Here is a 14,154-nt window from a genome sequence, read left to right as displayed (position 1 = left end):
GCTTAAGCAGTGGTGCAGCAGGGAGGGATTCAAATTCGTGGGGCATTGGAACAGGTTCTGGGGGAGGTGGGACCAGTACAAACTGGACGGTCTGCACTTGGGCAGGACCGGAACCAATGTCCTAGGGGGAGTGTTTGCTAGTGCTGTTGGTGAGGAGTTAAACTAATATGGCAGGGGGATGGGAACCAATACAGGGAGACAGAGGGAAACAAAAAGGAGACAAAAACAAAAAACAGAAAAGAGATGAGTAAAAATGGAGGGCAGAGAAACCAAAGGCAAGAAACAAAAAGGGCCACTGAATATAAAAGGGCTGCAGGAGGGGTAAAAACTAAAAATCATGGTTTAAAAACTAGGATGAAAACACTCTACCTAAATACACGCAGCATTCGAAATAAAGTAAATGAGTTGACGGCACAAATCATTACAAATGGGTATGATTTGGTGGCCATTACAGAAACATGGTTGCAAGGTGGCCAAGACTGGGAATTAAACATACAGGGGTATCTGACGATTCAGAAAGATAGGCAAGAAGGGAAAGGAGGTGGGGTAGCTCTGTTAATAAAAGATGATATCAGGGCAGTTGTGAGGGATGATATTGGCTCCAATGAACAAAATGTTGAATCATTGTGGGTGCAGATTAGAGATAGGGGAAAAAGTCACTGGTCGGCGTAGTTTATAGGCCCCCAAATAATAACTTCACGGTGGGGCGGGCAATAATCAAGGGAATAATGGAGGTATGTGAAAAAGGAATGACAGTAGTCATGGGGGATTTTAACCTACATATCGACTGGTCAAATCAAATCGCAGGGGGTAGCCTGGAGGAGGAATTCATAGAATGCATACGGGACTGTTTCTTAGAACAGGATGTAACAGAGCCTACAAGGGAGCAAGCCATCTTGGATCTGGTCCTGTGTAATGAGACAGGAAAAATAAACGATCTCCTCGTAAAAGATCCTCTCGGAATGAGTGATCACAATATGGTTGAATTTGTAATACAACTTCCTCATCCTCAATCTGTATCAGAAACGAGGGTACTATGCTTAAACAAAGGGGACTACAGTGGGATGAGGGCAGAGTTGGCTAAAGTAGACTGGAAACAAGGACTAAACGGGGGCACAATTGAGGAACAGTGGAGGACTTTTAAGGAGCTCTTTCATAGTGCGCAAAAAAAATATATTCCAGTGAAAAAGAAGGGCGGCAAGAGAAGTGATAACCAGCCGTGGATAACCAAGGAAATAAAGGAGAGTATCAAATTAAAAACCAATGCGTATAAGGTAGCCAAGGTTAGTGGGAAACTAGAAGATTGGGAAAATTTTAAACGACAGCAAAGAATGACTAAGAAAGCAATAAAGAAAGGAAAGATAGATTACGAAAGTAAACTGCCGCAAAACATAAAAACAGATAGTAAAAGCTTTTACCGATATATAAAACGGAAGAGAGTGACTAAAGTAAATGTTGGTCCCAAGGGAGATTTAATAATGGGAAATGTGGAAATGGCTGAGACCTTAAACAATTATTTTGCTTCCGTCTTCACAGTGGAAGACACAAAAACAATGCCAAAATTTGCAGGCCACAGGAATGTGGGAAGGGAGGACCTTGAGACAATCACTATCACTAGGGAGGTAGTGCTGGACAGGCTAATGGGACTGAAGGTAGACAAGTCCCCTGGTCCTGATGAAATGCATCCCAGGGTATTAAAAGAGATGGCTGAAGTTATAGCAAATGCATGCGTTATAATCTACCAAAATTCTCTGGACTCTGGGGAGGTACCAGCGGATTGGAGAGCAGCTAATGTAACGCCTCTGTTTAAAAAAAGGGGGCAGGCAAAAGGCAGGTAACTATAGGCCGGTTTGTTTAACATCTGTAGTGGGGAAAATGCTTGAAACTATCATTAAGGAAGAAATAGCAGGACATCTGGATAGGAATAGTGCAATCAAGCAGACGCAGCATGGATTCATGAAAGGAAAATCATGTTTAACTAACTTACTGGAATTCTTTGAGGATATAACGAGCATGGTGGATAGAGGTGTACCGATGGATGTGGTGTATTTAGATTTCCAAAAGGCATTCGATAAGGTGCCACACAAAAGGTTACTGCAGAAGAAATGTATTAGCATGGATAGAGAATTGGCTGGAGAACAGAAAGCAGAGAGTCGGGATAAATGGGTCCTTTTCCGGTTGGAAATCAGTGGTTAGTGGTGTGCCACAGGGATCAGTGCTGGGACCACAACTGTTTACAATATACATAGATGACCTAGAAGAGGGGACAGAGTGTAGCGCAACAAAATTTGCAGATGACACTAAGATTAGTGGGAAAGCGGGTTGTGTAGAGGACTCAGAGACTGCAAGGAGATTTGGATAGGTTAAGCGAATGGGCTAAGGTTTGGCAGATGGAATACAATGTCGGAAAGTGTGAGGTCATCCACCTTGGGAAAAAAAACAGTAAAAGGGAATATTATTTGAATGGGGAGAAATTACAACATGCTGCGGTGCAAAGGGACCTGGGGGTCCTTGTGCATGAATCCCAAAAGGTTAGTTTGCAGGTGCAGCAGGTAATCAGGAAGGCGAATGGAATGTTGGCCTTCATTGCGAAAGGGATGGAGTACAAAAGCAGGGAGGTCTTGCTGCAACTGTATAGGGTATTGGTAAGGCCGCACCTGGAGTACTGCGTGCAGTTTTGGTCACCTTACTTAAGGAAGGATATACTAGCTTTGGAAGGGGTACAGAGACGATTCACTAGGCTGATTCGAGAAATGAGGGGGTTACCTTATGATGATAGATTGAGTAGACTGGGTCTTTACTCCTTGGAGTTCAGAAGGATGAGGGGTGATCTTATAGAAACATTTAAAATCATGAAAGGGATAGACAAGATAGAGGCAGAGAGGTTGTTTCCATTGGTGGGGGAGACTAGAACTAGGGGGCACAGCCTCAAAATACGGAGGAGCCAATTTAAAACCGAGTTGAGAAAAAATTTCTTCTCCCAGAGGGTTGTGAATCTGTGGAATTCTCTGCCCAAGGAAGCAGTTGAGGCTAGCTCATTGAATGTTTTAAAGTCAAAGATAGATAGATTTTTAACCAATAAGGGAATTAAGGGTTACGGGGAGAGGGCGGGTAAGTGGAGCTGAGTCCACAACCAGATCAGCCATGATCTTATTGAATGGCGGGGCAGGCTCGAGGGGCTAGATGGCCTACTCCTGTTCCTAATTCTTATGTTCTTATGTTCCTGTGCATGAAACACAAAAAGTTAGTATGCAGATACAGCAAGCGATCAGGAAGGCCAATGGAATCTTGGCCTTTTGCAAAGGGGATGGAGTATAAAAGCAGGGAGTCTTGCGATGGTTATACAGCGTATTGTTGAATCCACACCTGGAATACTGCGTGCAGTTTTGCTTTCCATATTTACGAAAGGATATTCTTCCTTTGGAGGCAGTTCAGAGAAGTTTCACTAGGTTGATTCCGGAGATAAGGGTGTTGACCTATGAGAAAAGGTTGAGTAGGTTGGGCCTCTACTCATTGGCATTTAGAAGATTGAGAGGTGATCTTATCGAAACGTACAAGATTATGAGGGGGCTTGACAAGGTGGATGCAGAAAGAACGTTTCCACTGATGGGGGAGACTAGAACTAGGCGGCATAATCTTAGAATAAATCTAAATCTAAGATGAGGAGAAATTTATTTTCTCGGAGGGTTGTAAATCTGTGGAATTCGCTGTCTGAGAGCTGTGGAAGCTGGGACATTGAAAATATTTAAGACAGATATGGACAGTTTCTTAACCGCTAAGGGGTTACGGGGTTATGGGAAGCGGGCAGGGAAGTGGACATAGAAACATAGAAAATAGGTGCAGGAGTAGGCCATTCGGCCCTTCTAGCCTGCACCGCCATTCAATGAGTTCATGGCTGAACATGCAACTTCAGTACCCCATTCCTGCTTTCTCACCATACCCCTTGATTCCCCTAGTAGTAAGGACTTCATCTAACTCCTTTTTGAATATATTTAGTGAATTGGCCTCAACAACTTTCTGTGGTAGAGAATTCCACAGTTTCACCACTCTCTGGGTGAAGAAATTCCTCCTCATCTCGGTCCTAAATGGCTTCCCCCTTATCCTTAGACTGTGTCCCCTGGTTCTGGACTTCCCCAACATTGGGAACATTCTTCCTGCATCTAACCTGTCTAACCCCGTCAGAATTTTAAACGTTTCTATGAGGTCCCCTCTCATTCTTCTGAACCTGAGTCCATGATCGGATCAGCCAAGATCATATTAAAGAGCGTACTCCTACTCCTATTTCTTATGTTCTTATGTAAACAGGGGACTTCGGTGTCCCTGCAGCAAGAGGATTAGGAGAGCGCACCATAAACTAGACAATTTGGAGCTCCAGATATCAGGGAATTAGGAGCGACATCTAAAGGCCAATTAGGCGATCCATTAACAGCAGAATTTGGAGTTCCGGAAACAGGAGAATTAAGAATTAAAGAAACTGGGGAATTAGCTCCAGAAACAGGATAATCAGCACCAGAAAAATCGGAATTAGCTCAAGCAACCGAGGAATTAGAAGCTCTGCAAACTGGCATAATATGAGTAAGAGAAACATGAGAATTAAGAGCTCTAGAACAAGCAAATTGCTCCAGAAACAGAGAAATTAGGAGATGCAGAAACAAGGGAATTAGCTGCAGAAACAGGGTAATGAGGACATCTACAAAGGGGGCAATTAAGTGCTCTTATAGCCGGGGAATTAGGAGAGTGCACCATAAATTAGACAATTTGGAGCTCCAGATATCGGGGGATGAGAACACACATAAAAGGATCATTAGTTGCTCCATCAACAGCGGAATATGGAGCTCCAGACACACTGGAATTAGGAGGTCCACAAACAATGGAATGAGCTCCAGAAAGATTAGCTCCAGAAACAGGTGTATTGGCTCCACCAAGAGCGGAATTAGCTCCAGGAGCAGAGTTATTAGCAGCTCAACAAACCGGGATATTAGGAGTTCCAGATCGGCAATGGTACTCCAATAACATGGAAATTAGGAGCTGCAGGAACAGCAGAATTAGCATCAGAAATAGGATATTAAATTAATAGGTTGGGGTCGCCAGATACAAAGGAATTAGGAGATCCAGGAACAGAGGTATTAGTTGTAGAAAAAGAGGAATTAGTAACTGTAGAAACAGTGTAATGAGGAGCTCCGGGAACTGGGCAACTGCGAGATAATCAGGAAAAATGCAGGGACCAGCACCAGCCCTTATACATGGCCTTCTTCGAACTTCCAAAGGCCTTTGGCATTGTCAATCATGAGGGTCTATGGAGCGTCCTCCTCTATTTCAAATGCCCCCAAAAGTTCGTCACCATCCTCCGCCTGCTCCACTACAACATGCAAGCCTCCATCACAGACCTAATCCACATCCGTACCGGGATCAAACAAGGCTGTGTCATCACCCCAAAGCTCTTCTATATCTTCCTCGCTGCCATGCTCCACCTCACAGTCAACAACCTCCCCGCTGGAGTGGAACTAAACTACAGAACCAGTGGGAACCTTTTCAACCTTCGCCATTTCCAGTCGAGATCCAAGATCACCCCAACCTCTGTCGTAGAGATAAAGTACACAGACGATGCCTGCATCTGCGGACATATAGAGGCTGAACTCCAAATCATAGTCATGTATTTACTGAGGTGTAAGAAAGCATGGGCTGTATTGTATAGGGTTAATCACATAGGGTTAATGATGATATTCCGACATTTACAGTGTGTTTCTGCTACATGCCTCGTGGAATGTTGTTGATGCAGAGAGAGAGAGAGAGAGAGAGACCTTGATGCACACACCATCTTGTTTATGGGACGATCGGCGCCTCGAGGTCTCATGCTTTGTGGAAGAACAGCTGGGGCTTTACAGATTAGGAGTTGGCCATAAGCCACATGCACCCATGTTTGTTCAATAGTATAAAGGAACAGAACTGTCGAGTAGCTCTTCGAACTTCACCTTGGACCGTGATTCGCGAGCGGTGCCGGGACCCCCAAGGCAACTGAGCAGCCGTCATTGCGGAGTTCCCGACGGGCCGAAGGCTGTGAGCTTTGTTGCATCTGATCATACTTCTCTTTTCTTCGTAAACTGTATTATGTTTCTTTTCTCTCAGTAAATGGTGTTTTATCTTTACTTCATTTCTCTTGTCTCTTATTTAACATTCATCCAGATCCTGAACCTGGATCTATTACTATCGATCCAAAACATTTTGGTGTAGTCGGCAGGATCTGGTAAAATGTTTAAGAGAAAAGACAAGAAGCAGTCTCCTCCTGCGGGAGAGAAGTATAGAATACCAGGGTGGGGCACGAGAGATGAGGGTTTTGGCTCTCTTGCCAATGTGCGAGCCCGGTTTGGACCACCGCAACATGGGGATATGCAGTTATTGGAACAGAGCAAAGATAGAACCGTACCCCACGCAGTACTGTCTCTCCTGGAGGAAACGGGCTTCCCACAGGAGAAAAATAGTCTCCCACAAATGGGATGGATTTTGTTGACAGCATTAAGGGCGATATGTAAACAACTTAAGGAAAGTGAGGCAGAAAACCTACAGTTAAAAACAGCTGTTAAGGTTTTGGAAAGTCAAAACTCGACTCTGACTGAAGCAGTCCGCACTGCACAAGGTCAATGAACAATCAGAAACTTTAATATGCCGTCTGGCGACAGTACAAAATAAAGACAAAGCCAGACGATGGAAATTTCAGATAGATCGGTCAAAGGTACGTGCATTGGTAGCTGGACCCACTTGGGATCCGGCTCGTTGGGACGGAGACATGTGGTACTCCTCTGACTCAGAATATGAGTGGACAGATAGAGGGGGGGGGAGGAAACTAAAAACCCTCCCCCATACGCTCCGGGCACGGAAGCTAGACCCCTTATAACAAATAAGATGAAACAACAAGATGGGGAACAGCCGGTAACCACTAGAGGGGTGCGTGACTTCACCACTAGTGAGTTACAAGAAATAGGGCCTCGATTTCGTCAAAAACCCGGGAAATCATTGTCAGAATGGCTAACCCGGATTTGGGACCAGGGAGCATCAGGCGTAATACTTAACCCCGAAGAGTTATCAAAAATGAGGACTATGATTACGGACCACCATATCACAGCAGTGCTACGGACTGTCCAGGGCACAAGTTCGCTATGGGACATGGTTACTATAAGGGTCCGGCAAAAATATCCCTCTGCCGTTGATTGGGAAGGGGAGGTAAAACCTTGGAATACTATGGGGGAGGGAGCGATACAGTTGCGCAACATGGCAACACAGGGAGGAATATATCACCAACAATATGGGGGGCCAGATCAGGAGCTCTTTACAACAGGAATGCGGAGCAGGCTGATGAAGAGTGGCCCTCCGATGATGAGGGGTGCGCTACTCGCATTATTGGGACCAGCCCAAGGGCAGCAAGTGGGGCACGCTTGCCTATTGTTAGGACAGTTAGAGGATGTAGAAGATAGTGTGCGAGAGTTGAGAACAGTTAATGTAGAGGGGGATCGGGACCAGCGACAAGGTTCGACCTCTGGGAAAGGTACTGGGTCAGGAAAAACAAAGAAAAGAATTACGCAGAAGGACATGTTCGTAGCTTTACTGAAGGCAAGGGTCCCCAAGGAAAAAATTGATAGAATACATCGCTCCTGTTGGGATTCCATGTGGAAGCAACACTGCATCCTGGGAACAAGGAAGAGTGAAAGGAGGGAGGTAAGGGAGACTAAGTCGGATAGCGATAAGTCTGCGGATGTGGAGAAACCACCTCCCGCTAGCCTATACCCCAACATAAAAGAGCTGTGGAAGGCTAGTAATCCCCTCGACTAGGGGTGTGGCCTGGATCCGGGAGTACTCCCCGTTAGAACCACATCAACCCAAGCTCCCGGGGACCTGAGGCCACACATTCCGATTACGATGCATTGGCCGGGGGGGGGGGGGGGGGGGGGGAAGATACAAAGAGATGTTGCTTTACTAGACACAGAGGCAGAAGTTACTATTATCCATGGAAATCCTAGGAAACACACAGGGACCCGTATGATGATTAATGGGTTCGGAGGGGCAGAAACGCTCGCTGTCTGAACAACTATCAGAATGGCGTTGGGAAATGGGCCTCCCCGCTGGGTAACGGTCTTAATATCGGCAGTAAAGGAACATATTATTGGGATGGACCTTTTAAAGGGAACCACACACAACACCTCGTTCAGGCGATTCTCATTCGGGATACGGGCGATCACTGTGATTACAGGGGAAGCAAAGTGGGAACCAGTGGTAATAACACGGCCATCGCGTATAGTGACTATGGAACAGTACTGAATACCTGGGGGACACAAAGAAATAGGGGAAACCATACAAGGGCTCTTGGAGGCGGGTATTATTAGACATACAATAGCCCTGTTTGGCCTGTGCAGAAACCCGACAAAGGTTGGAGGATGACTGGACTACCGACAACTGAACAAACTTGCCCCTCCCCTGGCAACCGCTGTCCCAGATGTAGTAACTATAACAGAGCGGCTGTCTGAAGAAGGTGCGGAGCGGTATGCAGTAATCGACCTGGCCAATGCCTTTTTCACCATTTCAATAGCGGAAGAATCCCAGGACCAGTTTGCATTCACTTGGGAAGGGAGGCAATACACGTTTAAACGCCTACCTCAAGGTTACCTACATAGCCCTACCGTATGCCACGGATTGGTGGCCCGGGACCTGGACATGTGCACGTTGGCCCCTAATATCTCACTGCCACACTACATCGATGATGACACCGAGGCTGTGGTGTCAGAAGCCCGAGCTACTTTAGTCCAACACATGCGAGACAGGGGCTGGGAGATAAATGCGAGACAGGGGCTGGGAGATAAATCCGAAGAAGGTGCAGGGCCCTAGCCAGACTGTCCAGTTTCTAGGGATCCAATGTTCTCGGGGTGAGTGCGTCATTCCCGAGCCTGTGAAGAATAAAATTCAAGAAATGGCCACCCCCACGAATAAAACTGAGACACAACGGTTTGTGGGACTACTGGGTTACTGGAGGAGACACATACCTCACCTCACGATGTTATTAAAACCGCTGTATGCCGTAACACGAAAAGAGGCCCACTTCGAGTGGGGAAAGGAACAACAGGTGGCTTTTGATGCAGTCATAGCTCAAGCTTTACCCCTAGCCCCGCGAGTGCCTGGGCAGCCTGTTGAGCTACAGGTATCCGTTACCAATGATACTGCAGTATGGAGTTTGTGGCAGGTTCGACATGGCACTCATATACCGTTAGGGTTCTGGTCTAGAAAATTGACGGATGCTGCTACTCATTACGCGTGGCACTGGTAGCAATCCTGAGATTACTACCTTTGCGGTCCTACTGTTTAATTTAACTCCTAGCACCCTCAATTCAGCTTATAGGACCTCATCCCATTTTTTACCTATATCGTTGGTATCTATATGCACCATGACAACTGGCTGTTCACCCTCCCGCTCCAAAATGCCCTGCAGCCGCTCTGAGACATCCTTGACCCTTGCACTAGGGAGGCAACATACCATCCTGGAATATCGGTTGCAGCCGCAGAAACAACTATCTATTCCCCTCACAATAGAATCCCCTACCACTATAGCTCTCCCACTCTTTTTCCTGCCCTCCTGTGCAGCAGAGCCACCCATGGTGCCATGAACTTGGCTGCTGCTGCCCTCCCCTGATGAGTCATCTCCCCCAACAATACCCAAAGTGGTGTATCTGTTTTGGAGGGAGATGACCGCAGGGGACTCCTGCACTACCTTTCTTCCACTGTTCTGCCTGATAATATATTTACTTCGTTTAGTCTTTGCTTGTGAATTAAAGGGAGAGTGTTATCCCACAGCAGGCTATGCTCTCAAACACCAACAAACATTTCCCGTTAATGTCTAGTCCAGAAAAAGATCAAATGGCTTGGTGTATATGTATAGCTTTGCTTGTTACAAAAACCTTGAAAGAAAGGCAAAGTAAGATCCCACAGCAGGTTATGCTCTGAAACACCCACAAACATTCCCCAACAAAGTCCAGTCCAGAAACAAGTCAAATAGATTGATTACTCTGAAAATAATAAAAACAATATAATATACATATTTTGTTTAGTCTTTGCTTGTGTTGTGAATTAAAGGGAGAATAATATCCCACAAAAAGACATTTTCAGTGCATTATCATTTCACTTTGCGGCCTACAGAAACAGGCTTTCCATCCTGCATCAAAAGCAAAATACTGCGGATGCTGGAAATCAGAAATAAAAACAGAAAATGCTGGAAATACTCAGCAGGTCAGGCAGCATCTGTGGATATGAGAAAGAGAAACACAGTTAACGGCCCTGAAATCCCAGCCTCCCCAGTCTGTACAGAGTGTGTACGGACCCGGGAAGGCATTGGAAAAGTCGGTTTTCGATGCACAATGTGCATGGGTTTTTCCGATCTGTCTAGTTTCTGGCTTGACAGATAGCCACATCTCGGGAAGAAGGACATCCCCACGGCAGAGATTGGGCTATTTGCCCATCTCTTGCCCTGTGAATGTCTTTAAAAATCTTGCGCCTGGTAAAAGCAGGCGCATTGCCTACTTTTACCAGCATAAGAGTTTAAAAACATATCAAAAACATATGAAAATAAAATTTAAAAATGCATATTTGTTAAAAGCCCTGCCCAATTTCTATAACAATTTTATTTCAAATCATAATTAAAACTTTTTTTAAAATTGGCAAAATTTTTTTTTCAAAAACATTTCTATCCACTTTAATTTCTGTAACATATTTATGTGAGGTGTTTTTTAATGTTTTATATAGTATTTGGGGGCGTTTCTCATTCATAGTAATAGGAGTTTCGGACTTACTAAACTCCTGTTACTATGAATGAGAAAATACCAGGCCACGTGACTCCCAACATGAACACGCTCTGTTGCACAAGTCGCGGAGGCCTCAGGACTGGGATCTCTGGTGAGCGTTCGACAAAAAGGCAAGTGCGCATCTTTTCTCAGATTTTTAGTCGAACGCCCATGGGAAGAAGAAACCGGGATTTCTGCACCAACATTTCAGCTCAATGACCTGTCGTCAGATTCTGGAAAGTTTCTGTCAAAAGGGCATTGAGCTGAAAAGTTAACTCTGTTTCTTTCTCTCTCCACAGATGCTGCCTGACCTGATGAGTATTTACAGTATTTTCTGTTTTTCTTTCTATTCTGCACGTTGTCTTGATTTCATGTGTCTCTCTATCACTGCCTGTCTTGATTTACATGGAACAAAAAGAATGGAAAGATCCCATACAGCTTTTACGGTCAGACACTCCACAAGGACATTTTTCAGTATCTCACTGACTGCCTGACTGTCTTGATGTGAAACAAAGTGATACACAGCAGCATTACATGTGGACCAGGCCAGAATCAAATCAATCAGGTTTAATACAACAGCAGCTAATAAGACAGTAGACCACATCTCACACAAACACACACTTTTGCTCTCTCTCTCTCGCACAGACACACACACACACACACACACACACAGCCTGCAGAGGGAGGATTGCTGTGTTGAAAGTTCAAAAATGAACAGACACTTTTCAATATCTTATCATTTCACTTTGTGGCCTACAGAAACAGGCTTGTTGCCTTTTGATTTCATTCTCTCTCTGACCGTCAATCTCTCTCTCTCTCTCTCAATGCCTGTTTCTGTAGGCCACAAAATGAAATAAGATACTGAAAAGTGTCCGTTTTTGAACTTCCAACACAGCAATCCTCCCTCTGTTTCTCTCACTCACACACTCTCCCTTTCTCTCTCTCACTCACACACTCTCCCTTTCCCTCTCTCACTCACACACTCTCCCTTTCTCTCTCTCACTCACACACTCTCCCTTTCCCTCTCTCACTCACACACTCTCCCTTTCCCCCTCTCACTGACTGTCCGTCCCTCACTCACACACTCCCTTTCTCTCTCTCTCACTCACACACTCTCCCTTTCTCTCTCTCACACACACACTCTCCCTTTCTCTCTCACACACTCTCCCTTTCTCTCTCCCTCACACACTCTCCCTTTCTCTCTCTCCCTCACACACTCTCCCTTTCTCTCTCTCCCTCACACACTCTCCCTTTCTCTCTCTCCCTCACACACTCTCCCTTTCTCTCTTTCCCTCACATACTCTCCCTTTCTCACACACATTCCCTTTCTCTCTCTCACTCACACACTCTCCCTTTCTCTCACTCACACACTCTCCCTTTCTCTCTCACTCACACACTCTCCCTTTCTCTCTCACTCACACACTCTCCCTTTCTCTCTCACTCACACAATCTCCCTTTCTCTCACTCACACACTCTCCCTTTCTCTCTCTCCCTTATACACTCTCCCTTTCTCTCTCACTCACACACTCTCCCTTTCTCTCACTCACACAATCTCCCTTTCTCTCACTCACACACTCCCTTTCTCTCTCTCCCTCACACACTCTCCCTTTCTCTCTCCCTCACACACTCTCCCTTTCTCTCTCTCTCCCTCACACTCTCCCTTTCTCTCTCTCTCCCTCACACACTCTCCCTTTCTCTCTCCCTCACACACTCTCCCTTTCTCTCTCCCTCACACACTCTCCCTTTCTCTCTCTCCCTCACACACTCTCCCTTTCTCTCTCTCCCTCACACACTCTCCCTTTCTCTCTCTCCCTTATACACTCTCCCTTTCTCTCTCTCCCTTATACACTCTCCCTTTCTCTCTCTCTCCCTTTCTCTCTCTCTCCCTCACACACACTCCCTTTCTCTCTCTCTCACACACTCTCCCTTTCTCTCTCTCCCTCACACACTCTCCCTTTCTCTCTCTCCCTCACACTCTCCCTTTCTCTCCCTCACACACTCTCCCTTTCTCTCTCTCCCTCACACACTCTCCTTTCTCTCTCTCCCTCTCACTCTCCTTTCCCTCTCACACTCTCCCTTTCTCTCTCTCCCTCACACACTCTCCCTTTCTCTCTCTCGCTGACAGTCCATCTGTCTGTCTGTGTGTGTCTCTCTCTCTCTCCCTCACACACACTCCCTTTCTTTCTCTCTCACTTACACACTCTCCCTCCCACACACATTGAATTGACATTTAGTGACATGACACACAGCCACGCATACATTCATACACGTTCACAAAGACTCTGGTTCGGCCTCAACTGGAGTATTGTGTCCAATTCTGGGCCCCGCACTTTAGGAAGGATATGAAAGCCTTAGAGAGGGTGCAGAAAATATTTACAAGAATGGTTCCAGGGATGAGGGACTTCAGTTTCTTGGATGGACTGGGGAGGCTGGGTTTGTTCTCCTTAGAGCAGAGAATGTTGAGGAGAGATTTGATCGAGGTGTTCAAAATCACGAGGGGTCTAGCCTGAATGGAGAGAAAATGTTCCCATTGGCAGAAGGGTTGTGAACCAGCGGACACAGTGATTTTGTTTCAGACATGAGATGCAGTAACAGTGCACACGGCAAGTTACGTGAACACAGACAGGCCCTGCTTACACACCAGCTTTTGCTCTCTCTCTCTCTCTCTCTCTCTCTTACACGCACACACACACACAGGCCAGCCTGCAAACAGTGCCAGCAATGATTGAAAGTGGATTTCTCTCGTTGCTCTGCTGTATTTGGCAGTTTAAAAGCAAAACATCACTTTTCAATATCTTATCTTTACACTTTGTGGTCTACAGAAACAGGCTTTCTATTCTGCATCTTGCCTTTTGATTTCATGTTTCTCTCTCTCACTGCCTGTATGTCTTGTCTGGATTAAGGTGGAGTGGACAAAGTCATCCACAAAGACATTTTTCAGTATCTCACTGACTCCCTATCTTGATGTGAAATAAAGTGATACACAGCAGCATTACATGTGGACCAGGCCAGAATCAAATCAATCGGGTTTAATACAACAACAGCAGGCAAGGCACCAGCCCACACTAACATGAGCATTTGCAATCTTTCTCTCTCTCTCACACACTCTCACCAGCCTACAGAGGGATGATTGCCATGTTGGAAGTTTAAAACAAAACAGACACATTTCAGTATCTTAACATTTCAATTTGTGGCCGACAGAAACAGGCTTTCTATTCTGCATCTTGCCCTTTGATTTCATTTCTCTCTCACTTACTGTCATTCACACTGTCTCTCTCTCACTGACGCGCGCTCTCTCTCTGTGACGCTCTCTCTCTCTCTGTGACACACTCACTCT

Source organism: Pristiophorus japonicus, chromosome 7 (assembly GCF_044704955.1).
Source record: "Pristiophorus japonicus isolate sPriJap1 chromosome 7, sPriJap1.hap1, whole genome shotgun sequence".
In the NCBI taxonomy this organism is placed as follows: Eukaryota; Metazoa; Chordata; class Chondrichthyes; family Pristiophoridae; genus Pristiophorus; species Pristiophorus japonicus.
This window is presented reverse-complemented; position numbering follows the sequence as displayed.